Source organism: Anolis sagrei, chromosome X (genome assembly GCF_037176765.1).
Source record: "Anolis sagrei isolate rAnoSag1 chromosome X, rAnoSag1.mat, whole genome shotgun sequence".
NCBI lineage: Eukaryota > Metazoa > Chordata > Lepidosauria > Squamata > Dactyloidae > Anolis > Anolis sagrei.
Genome location: NC_090034.1, coordinates 43,161,658 through 43,187,089, shown reverse-complemented (window position 1 = coordinate 43,187,089; position 25,432 = coordinate 43,161,658).

Sequence of the window (25,432 nt, the reverse complement as noted above, 5' to 3'; positions counted from 1 at the left end):
TCTGTGCCTGGTTTCTTCCTCTCTGATGTTTAGCTGTTAAAATTTTTGAGTTTTTTAAAACTGGTAGCCAGATTTTGTTCATTTTCATGGTCTCTTCCTTTCTGTTGAAATTGTCCACATGCTTGTGGATTTCAATGGCTTCTCTGTGTAGTCTGACATGGTGGTTGTTGGTGTGGTCCAGCATTTCTGTGTTCTCAAATAATATGCTGTGTCCAGGCTGGTTCATCAGGTGCTCTGCTATGGCTGACTTCTCTGGTTGAAGTAGTCTGCAGTGCCTTTCATGTTCCTTGATGCGTGTCTGGGCGCTGCGTTTGGTGGTCCCTATGTAGACTTGTCCACAGCTGCATGGTATACGGTAGACTCCTGCAGAGGTGAGAGGATCCCTCTTGTCCTTTGCTGAACGTAGCATTTGTTGGATTTTCTTGGTGGGTTTGTAGATTGTTTGTATGTTGTGTTTCCTCATCAGCTTCCCTATGCGGTCAGTGGTTCCCTTGATGTATGGCAGGAACACTTTTCCTCGGGGTGGATCTTCATCTTTACTCTCGTGGTTTGTTCTTGGTCTTGTAGCTCTTCTGATGTCTGAGGTGGAGTATCCATTGGCCTGGAGAACCCAGTTGAGGTGGTTCAGTTCATCTTGGAGGAGGTGGGGTTCGCAGATTCTTTTTGCACGGTCTGCCAAGGCTTTGATGGTGCTTCTTTTTTGACTTGGGTGATGGTTGGAGTTTTTATGTAGATATCTATCTGTGTGTGTGGGTTTTCTGTAGACGGTGTGACCCAATTGTTGATCTGGTTTGCGGATGACTAGGACATCTAGAAAAGGCAGTCTTCCTTCATTTTCTTTTTCCATGGTGAACTGGATGTTTGGATGGATGCTGTTAAGATGGTCCAGGAACCTGTTGAGTTCTTCATCTCCATGGCTCCAAATGGTGAAGGTGTCATCCACATATCTGAACCATATCGTGGGCTTTTTCGTTGCTGTCTCCAGGGCTTGTTCTTCAAAGTGTTCCATGTAGAAGTTAGCTATGACTGGGCTGAGAGGGCTCCCCATAGCTACTCCATCTTTCTGTTCGTAGAATTCATTGTCCCACTGAAAGTAACTGGTGGTGAGGCAATGGTGAAACAGAGCCGTGATGTCTTCTGGGAACCTCTGGTTGATGAGTGCCATGGTGTCTGCTACCGGAACCATGGTAAATAGAGATACCACATCGAAGCTGATCAGTTTGTCGTTTGTATTTAGCTTGAGATTGCTGATTTTTTCTATGAAGTGGGCTGAGTCCTTGATGTAGTGTGTAGTGAGCCCAATATGGCTTTGTAACTGTGCAGCAAGAAATTTTGCTAGGTCGTATGTGGGGGATCCAATGGCACTCACGATGGGTCTGAGTGGGGTGGAGTCCTTATGGATTTTTGGGAGTCCATAAAGCCTGGGTGGATGGGCTTCCGATTTACATAGCTGCTGTCGTATGTCAAAGTTTATTGAGGAGTTCTTAATCAGGGTGTTGGTTTTCTTGGTTATTTTGGCAGTTGGGTCTTGCTTGAGTTTTTTGTATATAGTAGGGTCCAGGAGTTTTCTGATCTTCTCCTTGTATTGCTCCGTATGCATGATGACTGTGGCATTCCCCTTGTCTGCTGGCAGAATGAGGATATCAGGATCTGAATTTAGGTCTCGAATGGCTTCTCTTTCCTTCCTAGTAATGTTACTGGAGGGGAGTTTTGCCTTTTTCAGGATCCTTGCTGCTTCCACTCGTACTTCTTCTGCTTCTTCCTCTGGTAGGCGGTAAATTGCTGATTCGACATTGGCAATGATGTTTTCTACTGGGATCCTGGTGGCGGTTACAGCAAAGTTTCCTCCTTTCGCTAGTATGGATACTTGGTCTTCAGAGAGTTGTCTGTCTGTCATATCAGGACCATCATCAACCTGATACATCACGGACCATCATCAACCTGACAGACAGACAACTCTACCAGTTTTAAAAAACTCAAAAATTTTAACAGCTAAACATCAGAGAGGAAGAAACCAGGCACAGATTAACAACTCCCAGCAACAGATTTTCCCAGACTCAGGCAGGCCTTCAAATGCTAATGAAGGTGATTAGCTAACATTCACACCTAACTGCAGCAGGGAAGAGCTCCTTGCCCCACCCCAACCATTCCACAGATATATAAACCCATTGTACTAATTGCAACCAGACCCTCTGAGGATGCTTGCCATAGATGCAGGCGAAACGTCAGGAGAAATGCCTCTAGAACATGGCCATATAGCCCGAAAAAACCCACAAGAACTGAGTGATTCCGGCCATGAAAGCCTTCGACAATACATTACTACATTTAATGTTAAATGTTGAAATCATGGAGGAATTTAAAAGGTTCTGGCCCTGTAGGAGAGACCCACCAAAGAGGGCTCGCTACAATGGTGAGCAAAGAGAAGCCCAATTTAAAAGGTTTTCCTAAGTTCCCAAAAGAAATCTCACCAAAGTTGAAGTAAGCGTCACCGAGATTATTTTATTGGGATTCAGCTGAAGAGGATGCAAAGCAGCAATATTTCGCCAAGCTAAGCATACAGTGTACACAAAATAAAGGCCTTTTTATACATAAAACAGAGTTTCCAGGTTTGAATCTCCCATTCCACACCCCTCTGCCGGCTTGTTGATGATTGGCTGGCGCTCTTTGGCTGGGCTTCTGTCGCCTCGGCGTCCTGACGAATCAGGAGAGAGGGAGGCGGGACAAGAGGGAAACAATGGATTCATGAGAGGATTATGGAGATTTTGAGATTTCCAAGTGACCAGCGAGTCCCAAGGGCCTGCGAGCCTGTCTGGCTTTTGTCACTGAGTGGCTGCAATAAACATTGATGTTTGGCGATCCTGCCAAAATCTGGATTTTTCCAGTGTTGAGAGACAGGAACAATGAGGGAATTTTGGCTGTGGTTTCAATGGATAAAAGTTGAATCAGTAACTGAATTTGCTTCTGTCTTTGATTTCTAGCATCTTTAGGGATAGCCTTTTCCCTTTCCCGTATCTCCCTCTACCAATCATCACCTCTATGGCGGCTCCCCCACCCACGGTCCCCCCCCCCCCCCCCGGGGATGTTCCCTCCGTTTCCAGCAGCTGTAGTCTCATTAATAGGCACATGCTTACCATTATTGTTATCTGTCTCTGGGTCCCGATGATCCCATCCCTTAATGCTGACCATTCCCTCTAGTGTATCGAGGGCTATAAAGTGCACTCGTGCTGAAGCTGGTATAAAGTGCACTTGTGCTATGATTGTTGTAAAGTGCACTTGTGCTAGAGGTTGGAGGGATAACAGTAGCAGCAAAGGCAGAGCAAGCATTGACATAAGGATAACAATAATATATCGATGTTAACAATAAGTATGCTTACTCCAATTAATAGTGTGGGAACCCGGAGTACAGAGCATAAAGTGCAATTGTTGTAGCCACTTGACTGTTTAGTAATGATATGGTTCTGATAAAAAGGACCTAGGTGCTTAGGTTAAAGTGACTTTGTGCTGAGTGGTTCTAAAGTTTTAAAGTGCAGCTGATGCAGAATTTACTGGCTTCTAGAGTGAAACCACTCTGTTAGTGTCTTGGCAAATTGACCAAGGATTAACCCTTATTATCCAGTCTGGTATCCTTGTCCTTAGCAAAACTATAAGTTACTATCTTTTTTTGGGGAGGGGGGTCATGTTCGACTTCAATGTCATTGTTTTTATGATTTAATTGATAACTGTATGTCATTTCGTTATGTTAGATTTCCGTATGTAAGGCATTCAATTTTGCCATAATTATGCTGGAAACTGCTCAGAGTCCCCCGTTGGGGGGAGAAAAGCGGTATACAAGTGAAGTAAAATAAATAAATAAATAAATCCACCCTCTCCTTGCTTGTGTGTTTTTCAGACATAATTTTTGCCATCTTCACCACAATCTGATGTAGTTGGCTCCCTGGTTCTAGCTTTTCATCTGTGAAATGTTGGGAGGCATGGAAGTTTCCAAAGGGATCAGGGAGGAGAATCCAGGCTCCTGCAGGATATTAACTAGCATCACCTCCTTCTTTTTCTGAGGTGCTATCTGGGAGCTTCAGAGTCCAAGGCTCAGCAAATAAATAAAATAAATGTGGTCAAACTGGATCTCTGCATCCCCCATTCTCCATCTCCAGTGGAAGGAGTAGAGTCTGCTGCAAAACAAGGAGGATAATTTGAAAACAGCCCTGTGTGACCTACCAGCCTCGTCAAAATTGGTACAGTAATAGCAAGCCATTCCTCCTTTGCTGAATCTTGCAAGGTCAGTTCTGAAACCTCCACTTCTGCTGATCTGTTCAACCGGCTCGACAGACCTTGAAGAATTTCCAGGGAAATGGTGCAGTCGTGGGTCACCCTACCTTTTTGCTCATTCCACAATCCTACATATTTAAAAAGGCTATTAATAAACCATGAAAGGTTGCTAACACCTCACACTGACTCTGCCAGGCACTTTTCATCTTCAAAGCATTTGTGGCAACATGAACAAATGAGCGCAAGCACACATACACAACACCACACACGCTTCCAAGCGCCGCCTCCATTTTCCTTGAGAATGGAAGTCTGGGCCATGAAGAAAGAAGGTGGAAGGATGCATCCCATTGCATTGGCCTGAGGGATTTGGGTTCCCAAGGCCAAACATACTACTCCCTCCCCCACCACACACACAGACACACACCAAACCCTCATGTTTAGATTGTTATCCACTGGGTGATTTCCTGCACTATCTTCATCCATATCAGCTCGGTTTGAAGGAGGGATGGGCAAAGACTCCATCTATACTAGAAAATGGACTCCCCTTGAACTGCCATGGTCCAATGCCATGGAATCCTGGGATCTGTAGTTTGGTGAGGCCCTAGCACAGTGGTTCTCAACCTTCCTAATGCTGCGACCCCTTAATACAGTTCCTCATGTTGTGATGACCCCCCCCCCCACCATAACATTATTTTCATTGCTACTTCACAATTGTAATTTTGCTCCTGTTATGAGTCATCTTGTAAATATCTGATATGCAGGATGTATTCTCATTCATTTGGCACAAATACTCCATACGCCCAAATCTGAATACTGGTGGGGTTGAGAAGAGGATTGATTTTGTCATTTGGGGGTTGTAGTTGCTGGGATTTATAGTTCACCTACAATATCAAAGAGCATTCTGAACTCCATCAATGATGGAATTGAACCAAACTTCGGGACGCAGAGCTCCTATGACCAACAGAAAATACTAGAAGGTGGACATTGACCTTGGGTTTGGTGGACATTGACCTTGGGTTTTGGAGTTGTAGTTCACCTACATCCAGAGAGCACTGATACATCTGGATCAAACTTGGCATGAATACTCAATGTGCCCAAATGTGGACACTGGTGGGTTTGGAGAAGATAGACCTTGATATTTGGGAGTTGTAGTTGCTGGGATTTATAATTCAATTATGATCAAAGAGCATTCTGAACTCCACCAATGATAAAATTGAGTAAAACCTCCCACACGGAACCCCCACGACCAACAGAAAATACTGTTTTTTCTAATTGTCTTTGCCAACCCCTCTGACACCCCCTCATGACCCCCCCCAGGGGTCCCGACCCCCAGGTTGAAAAACACTGCCCTAGCACTTCTGAGCAGAGGAGACCAAAGACTTTGGAAAACTGCAGCTCCCATCATTCCATCGCACTGATAACTTAAAGTAGGGTCAAATTGCATTCATTCTACAGTGTAGATCAGACTTGCACAGCATATGGCCTGTGGGCCTCATGTCACCCCTCAAGAGATTTGGGGTCACTCAAAGAGGCTGCCACTCTCACCGGCTCCCCCATCACCAGTCATGGGAGTTGCAATTGTATAAGGTATTTATTTAGCCTTCTCTGGCAAAGTGTGCTGGTGCCACACCAAACCCACATGCTTCCTTGGCCTGGGTGAGGTGGAGAGGGAAAGGTAGCCTGGAGCAAGTGGAGGGGAGTGGCTCAACCCAGAGGCTCTAAACGGTTCAGGCCTCACCGATCACATCTCCCTCTATGAATCCGTGCGAACTTTAAGATCTTCCAGGGAGGCCCTCCTTTCTCTCCCACCACCGTCACAAGCATGGTTGGTGGGGACGAGAGAGAGGGCCTTCTTGGTGGTGGCCACCTACCTCTGGAACGCCCTTTCTAGAGAAATAAGACAGGCCTTATCCCTCCCCTCCTTTCATAAGAGCCTGAAGACCTGGTGGTTAAAACAAGCCTTTGAGAACGACTAGTTCTAGCTCAGCCCCAGATACTGTTGAATATGGCCATATTTTTTTTCTACCCATTACTCGAGTTACTTCTTCCTATTAGGCTCCTGAAATGAACAGCCATAGACTCTACCTAATTTCCCAGGCCCTCTAGAAATGGCACTAGCCTCAGCCCGGCCTTTTAAATTGCCTTGAACAGGTTGCATTATTTTAAATATATATGTGCTATTGTGATTTTGTATGCTTATACTGTCTTGTTAATTTTATGTTTATGTTGCTTACTTTGTATGTATTGATGATGCCTGCGAAACGTGGACTGTCTACAGACGTCACATGCAACTCCTGGAACGATTCCATCAGCGCTGCCTCCGGAAAATCCTGCAAATATCTTGGGAAGACAAGCGGACAAACGTCAGCGTGCTGGAAGAAGCAAAGACCACCAGCATTGAAGCGATGGTCCTCTGCCATCAACTCCGCGGGACCGGCCACATTGTCTGGATGCCTGACCACCGTCTCCCAAAGCAGTTGCTCTACTCTGAACTTAAGAATGGAAAATGGAATGTTGGTGGACAGGAAAAGAGATTGAAAGATGGCCTCAAAGCCAACCTTACAAACTCTTGCATAGACACTGAGAACTGGGAAGCCCTGGCCCTTGACCGCTCCAGCTGGAGGTCAGCTGTGACCAGCAGTGCTGCAGAATTTGAGGAGGCACGAGTGGAGGGTGAAAGAGAGAAACGTGCCAGGAGGAAGGCGCGTCAAGCCAACCCTGACCGGGACCGCCTTCCACCTGAAAACCAATGCCTTCACTGTGGAAGAAGATGCGGGTCAAGAATAGGGCTCCACAGCCACCTACAAACCCACAAAAATAGTCATCAGGAAAGACCATCTCACTCGTCCAACGAGGGATTGCCTAAGTAAAGTAAAGTAATTGATGATGTTACTTGGAAACCGCTCTGAGTCTCCTTGGGGAGACAGAGTGATATATAAATAAAGTTTTGTTGTTATTGTTGTTTTTGTTGTCCATCCCACTGTGCGCCCCTTTACCTCCAGCATCCACACCACAGGCTCGGAAACACCACCCGCCCCACAGTGGGGTCCACTTGGAAAGACTGACGGGGATGACAAGGGCATGCTTGCCTCTACTGCCAGCAGTGGCACCATCACCTGCTGCTTCACCTTTGCAGAAAGAGCCACATTGGCCTGGCTGGGAGACGCAGCAGAGTGAGGAGACAATTCCTGCATGATTGTCAAAGGCTTTCATGGCTGGAATCACTGGGTTGTTGTGGGTTTTTCGAGCTATGTGGCCATGTTTCTAGAACATGGCCATATAGACCGAAGAACCTCCAATAACCTAATTCCTGCATGCGTGATGAGGGCTTCAGTTCCTTACATCAGAGTCACCAGAGGCAGCTCAAGGCAGGGTTCAAAGCCAAGGGCACCTTGACCAGAGCCTTACAGAGGTGTAGAATCATAGACTCCTAGAGTTGAAAGAGACCACAAGGGCCATCCAGTCCAACCCACTTCTGCCAGACAGGCATACCTATCCAAGCACTGCCAAGAGATAGCCATCCTGACTCTGTTAGTGCAATTCATTGGTATTAATTGAAACTTCCCTTTTTATAGCACGGCCTATTTGTAAAATAGTTTAATCATTAGTTATACCTTTGTATTGTCTAAGGCTTTCATGGCCGGAATGACTAGGTTGTTGTAGGTTTTTTCGGGCTATATGGCCATGTTCTAGAGACATTCTCTCCTGACGTTTCGCCTGCATCTATGGCAAGCATCCTCAGAGGTAGTGAGGTCTGTTGGAACTAGGAAAATGGGTTTATATATCTGTGGAAAGACCAGGGTAGGACAAAGGACTCTTGTCTGCTGGAACTAGATGTGAATGTTTTCACTGACCACCTTGATTAGCATTTGATAGCCTGGCAGTGCCTGGAGCAAAAGATCACCTCTCAACAAAAGATTGCTCCAGGCACTGCCAGGCTATCAAATGCTAATCAAGGTGGTCAGTGGAAACATTCACACCTAGATCCAGCAGACAAGAGTCCTTTGTCCCATCCTGGTCTTTCCACAGATATATAAACCCATTTTCCTAGTTCCAACAGACCTCAGTACCTCTGAGGATGCTTGCCATAGATGCAGGCAAAACGTCAGGAGAGAATGCCTCTAGAACATGGTCATATAGCCCGAAAAAGGCTACAACAACCCAGTTATACCTTTACTTCGAAAGTGAGGTGATAAAAACCTGTCTGCAGCCCAAAGATGTGTAGCCTTATTTTAATGCTGGCCTCTTACTACTGCGAAGTTGTGAAGGCCTGGTGTAAATACACCAAAAGTTACCAGTTTTGCTTTCTCCCAGGTTCCTCAGAGAGAAGAAAAAGAAAACCCTCAAGTTCTCCTGTCCATCCATGAAGAAATGTATGAAGGTGGAGTGTGCTTTTTCAAAAAATGAACTGGGAAAGAAATGTATCCCTTTGCATGCCTACAAGGCCCTTGTTAAATGTTAGGGGTCTTTCAGACCAAAAGAACTGGCAACCCTCATTCTGCACCACCAACAAGATGGACACAAAGTGGATGCAGAGCTGGGATTTCAAGACGCAAGTATTCAGAACCTGTCCATTTTGGTTTCTCCTCCATTTGATGTTTGGTTTTGACTTTGCAAGGTAATTCAATCCTGTATGTGAAATAAGTGACAATTTTGGGACATTTTTATAGGAAAAAATGCTCAGTTATATATACTTGAAAACTCGTACTTGCCTTGAAAGGCAGGGGGTGCATCTCTACCCTGTAGAATTAACTGCCATGGCTCAGTGCGATGAAATCCTGAGAGTCGTAGTTTGGTAAGGCGCGAGCCCTCTTTGGCATAGAAGGCAAAAGACAACTCCCATGGCTTCACTGCATTAAAGAATGTGGAAAAGTGTCTGTTCGCTTTCCCACAAAGTAGTTTGTAGCATTTGAACAGCCATAACTTCATCCGCTGGTGCAATGGGTTAAACCCTTGTGCTGGTAGGACTGAAGACCAATAGGTCAGAGGTTCAAATGCAAGGAGAGCATGGATGAGCTCCCTCTGTCAGCTCCAGCTCCCCATGCAGGGACATGAGAGAAGCCTCCCTCAAGGATGGTAAAATATCAAAACATCCAGGCATCCCCTGGGCAACATCCTTGCAGACAGACAATTCTCTCACACCAGAAGTGACTTGCAGCTCCTAACATGTGGGGGGGGGGGGGGAATCCGCTGGTATTCTGGAATTTGTCATTTTCTGAAGTAGTTGGCATTCTCTGCCATGCTCTGGCACCAGGACAATCCTTGAGATAGGAAACGTGGGCATTTTGCCGGGCATTTTGCGGGGCAGCCCTCCCTCCTAGCCCCGGGGACCCCTTGGTAGAGAATGAGCGTCTAGCCCCATTGCCACCCCATTTGGAAGCGCCAACTGTCTGCACTTGATAGGCTAATGCCTAATCCCTCCAGTGTGCTGGATCGTTCCTGAAAAGTGGGATAATCCCTCGTGCATTTAAGAGGCGTTCTTAGCAACAATCCCTTTAACACAGGGACTTGCTCCAATAATAGCCAGATTAGTCATTGGGACTGCTGGCTCTCCAATCTGGGTCAGAGCTCCGCTTCTCTTCCTTTCTTCCTTTCTTCTTCTTTTGCGGATGAGCAGCCAGTGGAACAATGTGGCCGCCCCCAAACTTGGTCAATGGAGCTTGACGTGAAAGCAGGAGATCCTCTTTGAAAAACTGGGGCAGGTGAGCCCGATGGAAGAGTTCCTGGTGGAGGAGAAGACCGAGAGCAATGCTTCTGTTTGGACCTGCCTCTCGCATCTGTTCGGGTATATAAGCATCAGATTTGCTTTTCCCATGTTCGTTTTTCAACACTTTCCCAAATGTTAAGACATACATGATACATGGTAATTCCTGACTGAAATGAAATTGTTCCACATCTTCAGTGAGTAACTTCAGATTCCTGGTTGAATGAATCTGCAAGTCTCCATTTCCCTCTTTTTTTAAAAAAAATTTAAATTCTTCCAATCCCAAATATAATGGTGTGCTGTCACACGCTGGGCATGTACACAAGACTGTAAACAGGACATAAATTCTGTGTGCCCAATGGGATGCCGGGGCTGCCTCAGATTAAAGGCCTTTGGATTTCCTTAAACAGAGTCTTTAGATTGCTTAAAGGTTCAACAAAGTTCTTTATTACTGAAATCAAACAGGTACTTCAAGACTTTCTTAATAGTCTATTGGCTCTCAATCTTGTCCACAGACGACAGGCACTATCTTCATAACTGTATTTTAACTAATGGGGAAATCCTTAACCTCTTATCTGGGCAGTCTGTCTTTGCCTCTGTTGGCGTGGAGCCCCTACACCCGGTACCAACTGCTTCTGGCTGCCGCGAGTGACCCTTACCAAGCAGAGCTTTGTAGACTTCCAGGGGAAAAGAAGGTGTTCTGGTTTCCGTGATGGCTGGCTGAAGTGCTGTGGGACCGGATTCCCTCAGCAAAGGAGCTGAAAGGCTGTAAAATCCTCAGCAAAAGAGCTGTGCTGAGACTGCATCTCTCTGGCCAAGCTATGGGGATGTATATCCCCGGCCAAGCTGTAGAAGACGAAGCTTTCTACAGGAGCTCTTGGTTTTATGTCCTGTATGAAAGGCTTCTCTGTGTGGACTGACCCAAAATGGCTCCTATTCACTCCAAAACCCAAAAAGGGGGCGGGACCAGGGAACCTAACAATAACTGACAGGTCATAGATCCAATAAATGCAAACTAAGGAAAGCCATCTAACTGCAAATGCATAGAACATTAAAATACATGCAGTAATCAACAAATAGCAAGATAAGCTGGAGCTCCTGGTGTGGCTGTACCAGAACAAATGGAATTCACAATTTCGGGCAAATTCTTTGTGTAAGGTTTCCCAGTTCCAACTTGTGTAGCTCTGGAGAAGTCTTCTATGAAGGATCACGCAGAGAAGCACAAGGAGTGGAGATGTCATACGTCTTTATTGTTCAGAATAAAAGAGTCTCACACTACTGGCCATCTATCTAGGCCTATCTACGATACCATAAATCACTCAAGAATCTTGGTGCCTGGAGGTTGCCCCTTTCCACATTCCAGAGCCCAGTTCTCCCCTCATCTTTGGGCAATTGAGTTTTGTGGCTGGTTCACATACCCTGTCCTCCCTTTTGGCCCATGGCCATGTGCTCTGTATCATAGTAGCTGACAGTTGTATGGCACGAACTATGACACTTTGTCTTCCAGCATACATTTCCATCCATATCAACGTTGTTCAATAGGCTGAGCTGGGAGAGCACAATGTTATGACTATGTATCTAAGGATTCTAAAGCTGAGGAACCTCTTGGAAGAAGGCAGGTAACAACCTGAATTCTGCACTTATGTAGTGAATTGAGGTTTCAAACCCAGACTTTCTATCAGTTTAGTCCAGTGTTTCTCAACCTTCCTAATGCTGCGACCCCTTAATACAGTTCCTCATGTTGTGGTGACCCCCAACTATAACATTATTTTTGTTGCTACTTCATAACTGTAATTTTGCTACTATTATGAACCATAATGTAAATATCTGATATGCAGGATGTATTTTCATTCAATGGACTAAATTTGGCACAAATACCTGATGCGCCCAAATTTGAATACTAGTGGAGTCTTTGGGGGGGGGGGGTGATTTTGTCATTTGGGAATTGTAGTTGCTGGGAGTTATAGTTCACCTAAAATCAAAGAGCCTTCTGAACCCCACCAACGATGGAATTGAACCAAACTTGGCACACAGAACTCCCATGACCAACAAAAATACTGGAATGGTTTGGTGGACATTGATCTTGATTTTTGGAATTGTAGTTCATCTACATCCAGAGACCACTATGGACTCAAACAATGATGGATCTGGACCAAACTTGGCATGAATACTCATTATGCCCAAATGTGAACACTGGTGGAGTTTGGGAAAAATAGACCTTGACATTTGGGAGTTGTAATTGCTGGGATTTATAGTTCACCTACAATCAATGAGCATTCTGAACTCCATCAACGATGCAATTGAACCAAACTTGGCACACAGAACTCCCATGACCAATAGAAAATACTGGAATCTGTGAGAATTCTAGAACCAATTTATATCCCCCCACTCATTTCCTTTTAGACGTATTAGATGTGATTCTGGAGAAAAACTATTTCAAATTCGATGGTCACTTTTATCTCCAAATTCAGGGCGTTGCCATGGGCAGCCCGATTGCCCCATCCATTGCCAACCTGTTTATGAATGACTTGGAAACAAAATCATTTTTAATGCCACACAAAATCCCATGTTTAACAGCATGGTTAAATACTTGAGGTACATTGATGATATATTTATCATCATGCACGACCTACAATCAGCACAAGAGTTATTAAGATGGGCCAACACTATTCATCCCAACATCAAGTTCACAGGCCATGTTGACTCTAACTGCATACCCTATTTAGATGTCTTGGTTACTAAACTTAACAACAAACTCATTGTGAATAACTTTCGTAAGTCCACTGACAGAAATTCAATTCTACACTACACTAGCTTCCACAGCTTACCTTTGAAAAATAACTTACCATATTCCCAAATGTTGAGGATTAAACATAATTGCACATTACAACAAGATTTTGAACATAACATCGCAAAGGTTAAAGATCAATTTAGATCCAGGGGTTATCCAGAACATCTCATCAACAAGGCTAGTTCTAAAGCGTCCAGCATCTCTCGAACCACTCTATTTGAGGATAAACAGATCACTTGGGACAACAGATTGATATGGCCCCTTACACTAACCAATTTGTCCAAGCATGTCATTAAAACTGTGAAAAAATATTGGCAACTGATAAGGGAGATACCTGGGTGCGAGAGACCTCCTGTAATTGCTCACAAGAGAACACAGAACATCAAGGATATGCTGGTACATTCTGATATAGATCATTGTTTTCGAACCTCTAAAGTTAAACACAATTTGGTAGGGAATTTTGCTTGCCATCACTGTTCGATATGTGCACAATTCATTCAGACAAAGATATTTCAGAATCCTGACACTAAAGCTTCTTACCCAATAAAACATTTTGCTACGTGTACCACCAAGGGAGTGGTTTACATTGTTTTTTGCCCATGCTCGCTTATGTACATAGGCCAAACAAGTAGACAGATCAAACAAAGGATCATAGAGCATAAGAGCAAAATTAGAAATCGCTCCGTGGATTCCACTTTCTATAAACATTTTGTGGATTTAAATCATGATGCAGATTCACTCCGGGTGCTTGTTTTGAAGGTTGTCACACACCCCTCCAATTTGGATTTTGGCCTTAAATTACTACAGTGTGAAGCCTTTTGGATCTTCACCCTGAAGACTGCACATCCCAAGGGTCTGAATGATACCATCTCATATCAGTGTTTCTTATAAATCAGAGTACATAGCCCTTTAACATTTTCTTGGCTTGATCTACCTGGTTGGAGCCTCTTTAACTGGGTTACTTTATAAACTAGTTTCTACCTGATGACCTTTGTGCTTGCTAGAGAATCAAACTGCTGCAGAGCACAGCTTCTGAGTTCTTGTAAGTAACCTATGCCTGTTTATTTGTCCTTTGTTGTTATGTGAGTAATACATACAAATGTTTATCCCCCTTTATGACTGGCTTCTCCTCATATGTCAAAAAAAAAACACATCCTTTGACAATTTGTGTTCTGGACTTATTGCTTCACTAAGAAAATATTATCTGTCCCCCGTCCTGCAACAGTGGTGATCAGGGTGTATCTTTGCCCAAGCTCCCAAATCTTCAAAGTACAGCTTAACGGGGCGAGAGGACTCGAAAAGCAAAACGCATCACCACTAAATACTCATTTTTAAAGGATGACAACCAGATTTGAACACACACAACATTGTTCTGATAGCAAAAGGCATGCTTAATAGCTACACAATTGTTTGCCGGTTTCTTTTTAGAAATGTGCAGAAGGCCAGAGTCAAATTTCATTACGCAGGGCATCTGTGAGCTGTCAAACAGCACAAGTGGCACATGATGGAAGCTGCTTCCTCACTGATGTATTAGTATTTATGCACAAATACAAAGTCCTTATTTTTGCTACCTTAGTAAAACAACTGCTTTCAGATAGTGTTCTAAGGCCTCCAATTTGCGATGGCTTGAGGCTTCAGCATGTCCCAATCCAACCCTGCTGGCATGAACTTCCGGAGGCACGCAAACAGGACAAAATGTGTGGCCTACTAAGCGGTGATCAGCTCTAGGAGACAAAAACGGATTCACCAGACAAGAGTAGACGGTGCTGACAGGATAACTGGAAAGGCAAGGAGGTTCTCCTGCTCCCTGAAGAGGCAACTAGCACTTTGGACTGGCCTCCTTTCCAATGGTTTGCAGACCTCCTTCTTCATGTCAGGGCATATTAGTCTGCCCTGAAATGAAGCTACACATACCAGAATCCTGGAGAAACACACGCATTGAGCTGTCTGTTTGCAGACACCCAAGAGAGATTTGCTTTTGCCTCTCGGCTGCCTTGGCTGACCAATGCCACAATCTTGGCTAAGATGTTCCTATATTTGGAGAGATTCCTTTCAGGGACCACAACATCCTGAACACACAGCCAATGTGGCCACTGGGCGGGCAGGGAGCCATCAAAGTAGCACTTTCAGGTATTTATAGGAATTACATTAAATCCTTTTAAAGATCAAAATACCTCCGAGGTGCCCAGCCTCAGGGTACCCTTCGTCTCTGTGTTAATCTTCATGGTCTAGTTTCATGACAATGGAGCTATCTATGGTGGAGGTAGGCACACACAAAGATACTGAAGGGAGACTAGGACGCGGAACAATGGCTTCAAACTACAAGAGAGGAGATTCCATCTGAACATTAGGAAGAACTTCCTGACTGTGAGAGCCGTTCAGCAGTGGAACTCTCTGCCCCGGAGTGTGGTGGAGGCTCCTTCTTTGGAAGCTTTTAAGCAGAGGCTGGATGGCCATTTGTCAGGGGTGATTTGAATGCAATATTCCTGCTTCTTGGCAGGGGGTTGGACTGGATGGCCCAAGAGGTCTCTTCCAACTCTTTGATTCTATGATTCTATGATTCTATGATATGTGTTTTGTGTGTGTATGTATGTTTATATGTGTATATATGTGCTTTTCGCATGCGTTGTAATGTAATTTTTAATTTTTGGCTTTTTAAGTCCCTTCCGCTGTGTTTTTCAGTGTTTTTGTGAGTGATGGTCACTTGTTGGCCTGATAGGTGTATTGTGTCCAAATTTGGTGTCAATTCTTCCAGTGGCTTTTGAGTTATGATAATTCCACAAACGAACATTACATTTTTATTTATATAGATTCTTTAACCAGTAGCTGGCCACTGTGGTGTTGTGATAAGAAGGTCCTCCATTGTGCATGTGACAGGGCTCAGACTGCATTGTAATAGGTCATCTGTGGTCTGCTCTCCTCCACACTCACATGTCATGGACTCCACTTTGTGGCCCCATTTCTTAAGTTTGGTTCTTCATCTCGTGGTGCCAGAGCGCAGTCTGTTCAGCGCCTTCCAAGTTGTCCAGTCTTCTGTGTGCCCAGGAGGGAGTTTTTCATTTGGTATCAGCCATGGCTTGAGGTTCTGTGTTTTTGCCTGCCACTTTTGGACTCTTGTTTTGCTGAGGTGTTCCTGCGAGTATCTAGGTAGATCTTAGAAAACTATTTCTTGATTTAAGGCATTGGCGTGCTGGTTGATATCCGAACAGAGGATGGGTCAGAGATGTCACTGCCTTGGTCGTTTCACTTCTCCTTGAAATCAATGCTTAAAGGTCTCAAGGCCAAGCCCTCTGAGAGCAGCTTAGGGAGCTGGGTCTGTTTAGCTTGGAGAAAAGGCCAAGAGAAGGGGGCATGAGAGTTACTTTCCAGTGGATGTCAGGTGGTGCAATACCAGCAAAACTGTATAATTTCTCCAGTGGTGTAGGGTGCAGACACCTACTTTGGTGCCCAAATAACAGAGCATCTTGGGATGCGATATACCTTGAGTTGAACAGAGAGGGGCCCCTTTCTGTTATACCTCAGGCAATAGAATATTTTGGGTTAACCCTGACCCTAAAGACCAGCTTCATGGAGCTGATATGGATAGCAAGATGAATTCCACGTTCATGCAGCCAGTCTTGAACAACTTCGAGGTGGATAGCCTTGGCTTGTTGAGAGCATCCCATTTGTAAGGCTGCAAAGGCTCCAAAGATAGTGCCTGCTTACCTTTGCCTGGGGCAAATTTGAAGATTAAACGTAAGCTTCTTAATTGGGGAGGGGGGAGAGTTGTAGAAATGACATATCTAGATGGGTAATTCTGCCTTGGAGGGGAGATTTGGGATCATGTTTTCTGAAAGCCTTTTAGGCTTCAATCCGATGCGCATTCTCCTAGCAGGGGGGCTCGCTGCACACAATGATCCTAACTTCGGTGTACGTATGTTCAGGGCTGCATTATCAGTCTCATTTATGTCTTTGGGGTGGGGGATAGATTATTTTAATCCGTGAGATGGAGATGTTAACTGGAGTTTGTAATTGACCTTGTTTTTGTTTATCTGATTTGTGTCATTTCTTTTGCACCGAGAGCCCAAATATAATGGTGAATGCCATCATAAATATTCATTTGGATTAGAATCGTAAGAATGTTAGGAAAAGCTCGAGGGATGAATTACTGTACACATTCATGGATAAGTCTAACCATTTTAGTCAAAAACATTGACCCAAAAAACTTGGGTTGACTTATTCACAGGTCAATGTAAGTCAATGTAAAAACCTGGGATGGGACACGGGGGCACGGTTCTTCTGTGGCTCCGGTCCTTCCTGGAGGGTCGTTCCCAGTCGGTGAAGCTGGGGAACTCCTGCTCAGACCCCTGGCCATTGACCTGTGGGGTCCCGCAAGGATCCATTCTCTCCCCCATGCTTTTTAACATCTACATGAAACCCCTGGGAGAGGTCACTGGACCAGTGCCTGGCTGCTGTGATGAGCTGGATGAGGATGAACAAGCTGAGAATCAATCCTGATAAGACAGAGGTCCTCCAGGTCAGTCGCCCGTCTGACCGGGGTATTGGGTGGCAACCTGGGCTGGACAGGGTTGCACTCCCCTTGAAGTCACAGGTCCGCAGTTTGGGGGTTCTCCTGGACTCAGCGCTGACGCTTGAAGCACAGGTGTCAGCGGTGGCCGGGAGAACCTTTGCACAATTAAAACTCATGCGCCAACTGCGACCTTATCTCATGAAGTCTGACTTGACTATGGTGGTCCATGCCGTAGTTACTTCTAGACTGGATAATTACAATGCACTCTACGTGGGGCTACCCTTGAAGATGGCCCGGAAATTACAACTTGTCCAACGATCTGCAGACAGATTAATAACTGGGATGACATACAGGGAGTGGTCAACCCCTCTTTTCAAGGAGCTCCATTGGCTGCCACTTTCACTTTCCGGTCCCAATTCAAGGTACAGGTTCTTACCTATAAAGCCCTAAATGGTTTGGGACCCGCCTACCTTCGTGACCGTATCTCTCTCCATGAACCAGCCCAAGGTCTTCGATCTTCGGAGAAGGCCCTCCTTTTGCCCCTGCCAGTTTCTCAGGCTTGCCTTGTGGGTACAAGGGAGAAAGCCTTCTCCTCGGTGGCCCCCCGACCCTGGAACTCATTGCTCAGAGAGATTAGGAAAGCCCCTATCTTAGAAGCCTTTAAAAAGAATCTCAAGACCTGGCTCTGCCGTTGCGCTTTTGGAGACTAGTCACATAATCTTATGCTATGGCTCCCCTCAATGTTCTTGTCCGAGGAATACACTCCCCCCCCCCCCCCGCATACGAAGGTCTGTCTATTTCCCTGTCTCTCTACGAGTTCTCCCTTACAAATAATTCTGCTCCTTTATCTCACCCTGAGGTTTTAAATCATTTTATGTACATGCGGCCCGCTCACTGTCATTATGTTTGGTTTACTGCTTTTTTATGTTTTGTGTATATTGTTTATTATGCTTCTATGTTTTGTACTTTAATGCTATGTTGTTTATTTTATTGTAACTTGTATTTTATTTTATTGTATTTTACTGTTTGGGCTTGGCCTCATGTGAGCCGCCCCAAGTCCCCGTTGGAGGAGATGGTGGCGGGGTACAAATAAAGATTATTATTATTATTATTATTATTATTATTACCTTAACTCTTATAAAAAAGGAACCATCCTAAGTAAATAAAAGTAACATGGCAAAGGGCAAGCATTTAGTCTGCCCTGGGAGAACCCAGAACCCCCGTGGAATGACTCGACTTATCTATGAATTATATCAAGATCCATCATTCTGGCCCTCAAGCCTGCCCTCAACTTACACATGAGTCCAGAACCTGTGTTTCCACAGGAACCAAGCAGATGTCCAGTTGGGGAGCCCACAAGTACAACATGAGGGTCGTTGCTCTGCCCCACTGTTGTTCCCCAATAACTAGTAATCTAAAGGCTATCTTGCCTCAGATCCTGGAGATAGTATTATCTATATGACTAGTAGCCTTACCTGGCAGGAAGTGGTCAACCCACTTTGAAAGTTACCTGTGTTGGTGTCCATCATCTTCTCTTTGCCATCCAATTTTCTATCTGGATACTGAGGGAGAGTTGGGCATTGGGACTGGCCCAAAATATTTTTTGGGTTGAGAACCTGTAAAATTACAACTTCCATGATACCATCACACTGAGCCATGGCAAGTATAGCGGCATCAAACTGCATTCATTTCACAGTGTAGGGGACATGAGAGAAGCCTTCCACAAGGATGGGACCACAATTGAAGAGAGATATTGACAAGCTGGAACGTGTCCAGAGGAGGGCAACTAAAATGATCAAGGATCTGGAGAACAAGCCCTATGAGAAATGGCTTAAAGAGCTGGGCATGTTTAGCCTGAAGAAGAGAAGGCTGAGAGGAGACATGATGGCCATGTATAAATATGTGAGAGGAAGCCACAGGGAGGAGAGAGCAAGCTTGTTTTCTGCTGCCCTGGAGACTAGGACGCAGAACAATGGCTTCAAACTACAAGAAAGGAGATTCCATCTGAACATTAGGAAGAACTTCCTGACTGTGAGAGCTGTTTAGCAGTGGAACTCTCTGCCCCGCAGTTTGGTAGAGGCTCCTTCTTTGGAAGCTTTTAAACAGAAGCTGGATGGCCATCTATTGGGGGGTACTTTGAATGCAATTTTCCTGCTTCTTGGCAGGGGGTTGGACTGGATGGCCCATGAGGTCTCTTCCAACTCTAGGATTCTATGATTCTTTGGTAAAACATCAAAACATCTGGGCTTCCCCTGGGCAGACAGACAATTCCTTCACACCAGAAGCGACTTGCAGTTTCTCAAGTCGCTCCAGACATGAAAAAAAATCGGATGCATCCCTAGTTCCTGTTTGTGGGACAGAACGGTCACTTCCTAGATGCAAGGGAGGCTTCCCAGCATCTGTCTTGGGCTACTTCTCTTCTGTAAAGAGGAGGCTAATAGACTCCCCTCAAACGGTGAAGAGACACAGAGTGGTATAGATCATTATTATTTAACCCAGGGGTCCTCAAACTAAGGCCCGGGGGCCGGATGCGGCCCTCCAAGGTCATTTAGCCAGCCCTCGCACAGGGTCAACCTAAGTCTGAAATGACTTGAAAGCACACAACAACAACCCTCTCTCATTAGCCAAAAGCAGGTCCACACTTCCCATTTTAAATGCTATTAAGTTTATATTTGTTAAAATTGTTCTTCATTTTAATTATTGTATTGTTTTAAAGTGGGTTTTTTGCACTACAAATAAGATATGTGCAGTGTGCATAGGAATTCATTCATGGTTTTGTTTTTTCAAATTATAATCCGGTCCTCCAACAGTTTGAAAGACTGTGACCTGGCCCTCTGTTTAAAAAGTTTGAGGACCCCTGATTTAACCACTGTTTAGTTACATTGAGAATGTCAGCTTACAAATCTCGCATTCCCAAATCGGCCAGTGTACATGGGCAGTCACACATTGGCACACCTCTCTCCCAGTCCTAAGCACCCAGAAAGTCCATTGTCTTTTTCAATGCAAGAGGGAAAATGATTGACAGGTTTTGCTTCCAGGCTTCGGCGCCCTCCCCAGCAATCCAGCAGCAGGAAAGCGCAGGAGTGCCGGTTTTAATTGCTCCTGTTTCCCTTCCAGCACCATGCTCTCCATTCCACCCCAAGGCTCTGGCAGAAACCCTCCTTTCGGCTGTGCCGCCTGATCGCAGCCCTGTGCTAATTGGATCAATAGCAATGGTAGCAGAGAGGCAAGCGGAGAGGGCCTGGGGGTCTTATACCATGGCTCCTTGGGCGGCCTGGTGCCAACTCTCTCCTTCAGCTCAAGCACTTCCCCGGGCTCCGTGGATTCCCTTTCAGCCGGGGCTATTTTTGTGTTGTCCTTGCAGGTTTCAGTAATTGCAGAAGGTCTTTTCAATCTCGAGAGGAGAATCGACCACTGAGCCAAGCAAGGCCTTTGGCTTATTTCACCTGTTTGGCATTTCATTTGTCTGCTTGTGATATGATCTCCCTCTAAAGACCTGCGGGATTAGGTTAGCATTTGGGAGGCACATCCCAGGTTGGAAGATACACTTCTCCCATCGCATGCGTGTCAATGTTCATGGAGATAAGAAAGGCACCAAATTGTCACGTGCTCTTGGCCTTGAGGCTAAAGAACATGTGATAAGGACAGGAGAGAAGTTCATTGGGTTGGCATTTTAATGGGAAGTTACCAAACTGTGCATATTTGAACCGCTGTCTGAACCGAGTACAGCCTTCAAAAGGTGCTCATTTCCAAATTTTGCAGAGGAGTCCTCCAATTTAAAACTTGAATATACAATCAGATACATTTGGTCGGGGGAGTACTGACGTTGCTGCACTTTCCTAGGCAATGACTGAGTTATATCTGGTTTCAGGCTGTGATGTAGTGGAGTCAGGGCATGCCGGGTCATGCAAGGCCTTTTTGATTAGCAGGGATAATGATATCACCCCAAGGCTTTTCCCTGGGATTAGCTATGATGCTCCCAGGAACTCTTTTGAATGTGGGGAATAAATTTTGCCAGCAGCAATATATATTATTCTGCAGTGTCCCTTTATTATGCAAAGCCTTTCCATGGCATCTTGGTCAAATTGCGTAGGCAATTAAAACTCATACTTGACAAAAGACCTAGTCCAGACGGAGATGTAGTGCTAGAATGGGTGATAAGGGGTGTATCTACACTGTCGAATGAACGCAGTTTGACAACACTCCCATTGCCATGGCTCAGGGCTATCAATTCATGGGAGTTGTCATTTGACAAGTTCTTTAGCTTTCTCTGTCAAAGAGTGCTGGGGCCCCACCAAACTGCAGCTCCCAGGATTCCATAACACTGAGTCATGGCAATTCAAGTGGTGTCAAAGTGGATTCGTTCTTCATTTCTGAGACTGCAAAGTGAGCTTGTGCAAGGCTGGCATTCTAAAAGCAGGCTGCCTATACGTCTCCCGCTCCACTCCGCAACAACCACGATGGCATGATGATGAACGTTTTCCTCTTTGTCCCTCTTTTCAGTGTTCTCTCATCCAAGGAAAATGGTTCAAGGAAGCAGAAAGCATGCAATGATGTGTATGCCAATGATATTGTGGCGATCAGTTACTATGAGTAGTAGATCTATCTTGGCTTCCCGGTGTCTGGGGGGAGTAAGCCCAGAGCAGGAGTCTGCTATTTTGAGGAGCTCATTCTAAGCGGTAACATCTGCTAGTATCATAAGGACTAGGCATGTAGCTGGGAGGAAAGGGGGGGGGGGGCTTGAGGGACTTTAGCCCCCCTCCCTGAAATTCTCAGGGTGCTCCGCAGGAAGGCCTTACTGGTACTCATACTTTACTTACTTAGGCAATCTCTTGTAGTTCGAGGATGATGTTCCTCCAAGTGTAGTGTCCTGGCAGTGGGTCTGTAGGTGGCTGTGGAGCCCTATTCTTTATCTGCATCTTCTCCCACACTGAGGGCATCAGTTTCCAGGTGGAAGGTGGTCCCGGTTGGGGTTGGCTTGATGCACCTTCCTCTTGGCACGTTTCTCTCTTTCGCCCTCCATTCGTGCCTCCTCAAATTCTACAGCACTGCTGGTCACAGCTGACCTCCAGCTGGACCGCGCAAGGGCCAGGGCTTCCCAGTTCTCAGTGTCTATGCCAGAGTTTTTAAGGTTGGCTTTGAGCCCACCTTTAAATCTCTTTTCCTGTCCACCAACATTCCATTTTCCGTTCTTGAGTTCGGAGAAGAGCAACTGCTTTGGGAGACGGTGGTCGGGCATCCGGACAATGTGACTGGTCCAGCAGAGTTGATGGCAGAGGACCATCACTTCAATGCTGGTGATCTTTGCTTCTCCCAGCACACTGACATTTGTCTGCCTGTCTTCCGAGGAGATTTGCAGGATTTTCCGGAGGCAGCGCTGAAGGAATTGCTCCAGGAGTTGCATGTGATGTCTGCAGAGAGTCCACGTCTCGCAGGCGTAAAGCAGGGTTGGGAGGAGAATAGCTTTATAAACAAGCACCTTGGTCTCCCTATGGATGTGCCAGTCCTCAAACACTCTGTGCTTCATTCGGAAAAAAAGCTGCACTCACAGAGCTCAGGCAGTGTTGTATTTTAGTGTCAATGTTGACTTTTGTGGAGAGGTGGCTGCCAAGGGAGTGGAAATGATCAACATTTTCTAATGTTACACCATTACCTTGGAAGATGCCTGTGCGTGAGTTTTTTTTAATGTCTGGAGGTCAGTGCACAACCGATCAACACACAGTCTTCACAGAGTGAGGTTCTACTGTGGCATAGTATCATATGGACATAGTATGGGCAGGCAACCTGTTCAAAGGTGTTCACTTACACCTTGAAAAACTGTGTGTCAGTTTGTGTTCTGCCACTGAGCTATCACCCCCTTCCTCTGTATTGCAAACAAAGTCCAGGGAAGGGGGAGCTGAAAATCTGGCTCCTTTCTTCGCTCTCCCATTCTCTAACTCACTCTCCCAGAATTGGCAGGTCAGGTCCGAAGGCTGGACCTGGCTTCATATCAGAAGGCAGTCACACTCTCCAGAATACCACACGGGTCAGTGGAACCTGAGATGCTTATCCAGCTGATGAAGGCCACGGGTCCCTTCCCCAAAGCTACAGCAATTGGCAAGCAGAGCGGATCACAAGGTCCAACAACGACGCTGAGCCTCACTCAACGTCATCGCAGGGGATTCCAACTGAGTCAGGGCTGTTAGGACCAGCTGATCCAAAGGAAGATGAGAAGCTGTGAGAACAGGCCAAAGCGACAAGGTGACACGGATTAAGAGGATGTGTATTTGGGCAGAACAGCCTCTGAATGACTGGGGAGGAGACAGGCAGCCATTGTAGCCAGCTGATCTTTATTTTGCTCAATTTGCCTGGCATCTGAGGCCCCTAATATACATATTTCAATTCTAGGCCTGAAGAAAATCCCTAAAGCAGAAACATCCCCAGCCATTGGGTTTTAGATCTAGAACGTACCTTGAGGTCATCTAATATAGAGGTGAGGAAAGTACAGCCTTCTGTGCTGGCTAGGACTGATGGGAACTACAGTCTCACAACATGCTACACTTTGACCTCAATCTAGCTCTCAACTTCACTGTACAAGCTATTATTTCATCTTTGCTAAAGGAACATCATTTCTGAACATAATTACAATTCTGTTAAATTCATGTTAAAGCCATAGGCATCGAATGTGCTGACAAGCGTGTGATGCCTAGCCATTGATATATATATATATATACACACACACACACACACACACACACACACACACACACACCATATAAAGCATCTAAAGACAGAAGCCTGGCTTCTCTTGCTAGTCCCATTGACAGCAGAATCATTGCAAAACATTGTCTGATGGAACCTTGTTTTTAACAAGGAGACACTAATGACTTACGCTTTTATTGATATTGTTATGGTTTTTATTATATCTTAATGCAGGGGTCCACAAACTTTTTAAACAGAGGGCCAGGTCATAGTCCCTCAAACTGTTGGAGGGCCAGATTATAATTTTTTTTAAAAAATGAATGAATTCCTATGCACAGTGCACGTATCTTATTTGTAGTGCAAAACGCACTTTAGAACAATACAATAATTAAAATGAAGAACAATTTTAACAAATATAAACTTATTAGTATTTCATTGGGAAGTGTGGGCCTGCTTTTGGCTGATGAGCTAGGATAGTTGTTGTTGTTGTGTGCTTTCAAGTCTTTTCAGACTTAGGTTGACCCTGAGCGAGGGCCGGGTAAATGACCTTGGAGGGCCATATTCAGCCCCCGGGCAGTAGTTTGAGGACCTCTGTCTTAATGTTTTAAATTGTATTTATGATATTGTGAGCATTGCATTTTGCCCTGTAAACCGCCTTGAGTCGCCTGTGGGCTGAGAAAGGCTGTATACAAATGCAGTAAATAAATAAATAAATAAATAAAAATAATCATTGACTCCATTGTTGAATGGTGAATCAACAGTGATGTCATTCCCAACTGATTCAAGGGATCTGCCACTAGAAGATCCCAAAAGACACTCAAACCGCTTCTACACTGCCATATAATCCAGATCATCAAAGTAGATAATCCATATTATCTACTTTGAACTGGATTATATGAGTCTACACTGCCATATAATCCAGTTCAAAGCAGATAGTCAGGATTTTATAAGGTAGTGTAGAAGGGGCCTCAGACTCTTCAAAGCAGGCAGAAAAGTACAGGGACACATCCGTTTCCTTCAAAGAAACATCTATACCATGTTTGACATTGCAGACATTTTCTCATTTTATTTATTTTATTTTATTTGTTTATTTACAGTATTTATATATCACCTTTCTCACCCCTGGGGGGACTCAAAGCGCTTTACACATAAATAATGGCAAGATTAAATGCCTTATGTTGGGCACCGATACAATGCCAATACAAACAATTACAATAGTAAAACCACAATTAAACATAAATCACAATTAAAACAATACATCAATAAGCATTAAAACAATAAAACAGTCTCGTCAGTCGAATCGCCGTTCCAGTCAATGTCGCTCTAAAACGCTACATACATCTACTGTCTGAAGGCCTGGTCCCATAACCATGATTTTAATTTTTTCTAAAAGCCAGGAGGGAGGGAGCGGATCTTACCTTATTTCAGAGTGTGTTCCATAGGCGGGGGGCCACAACCGAGAAGGCCCTGTCTCTTGTCCCCG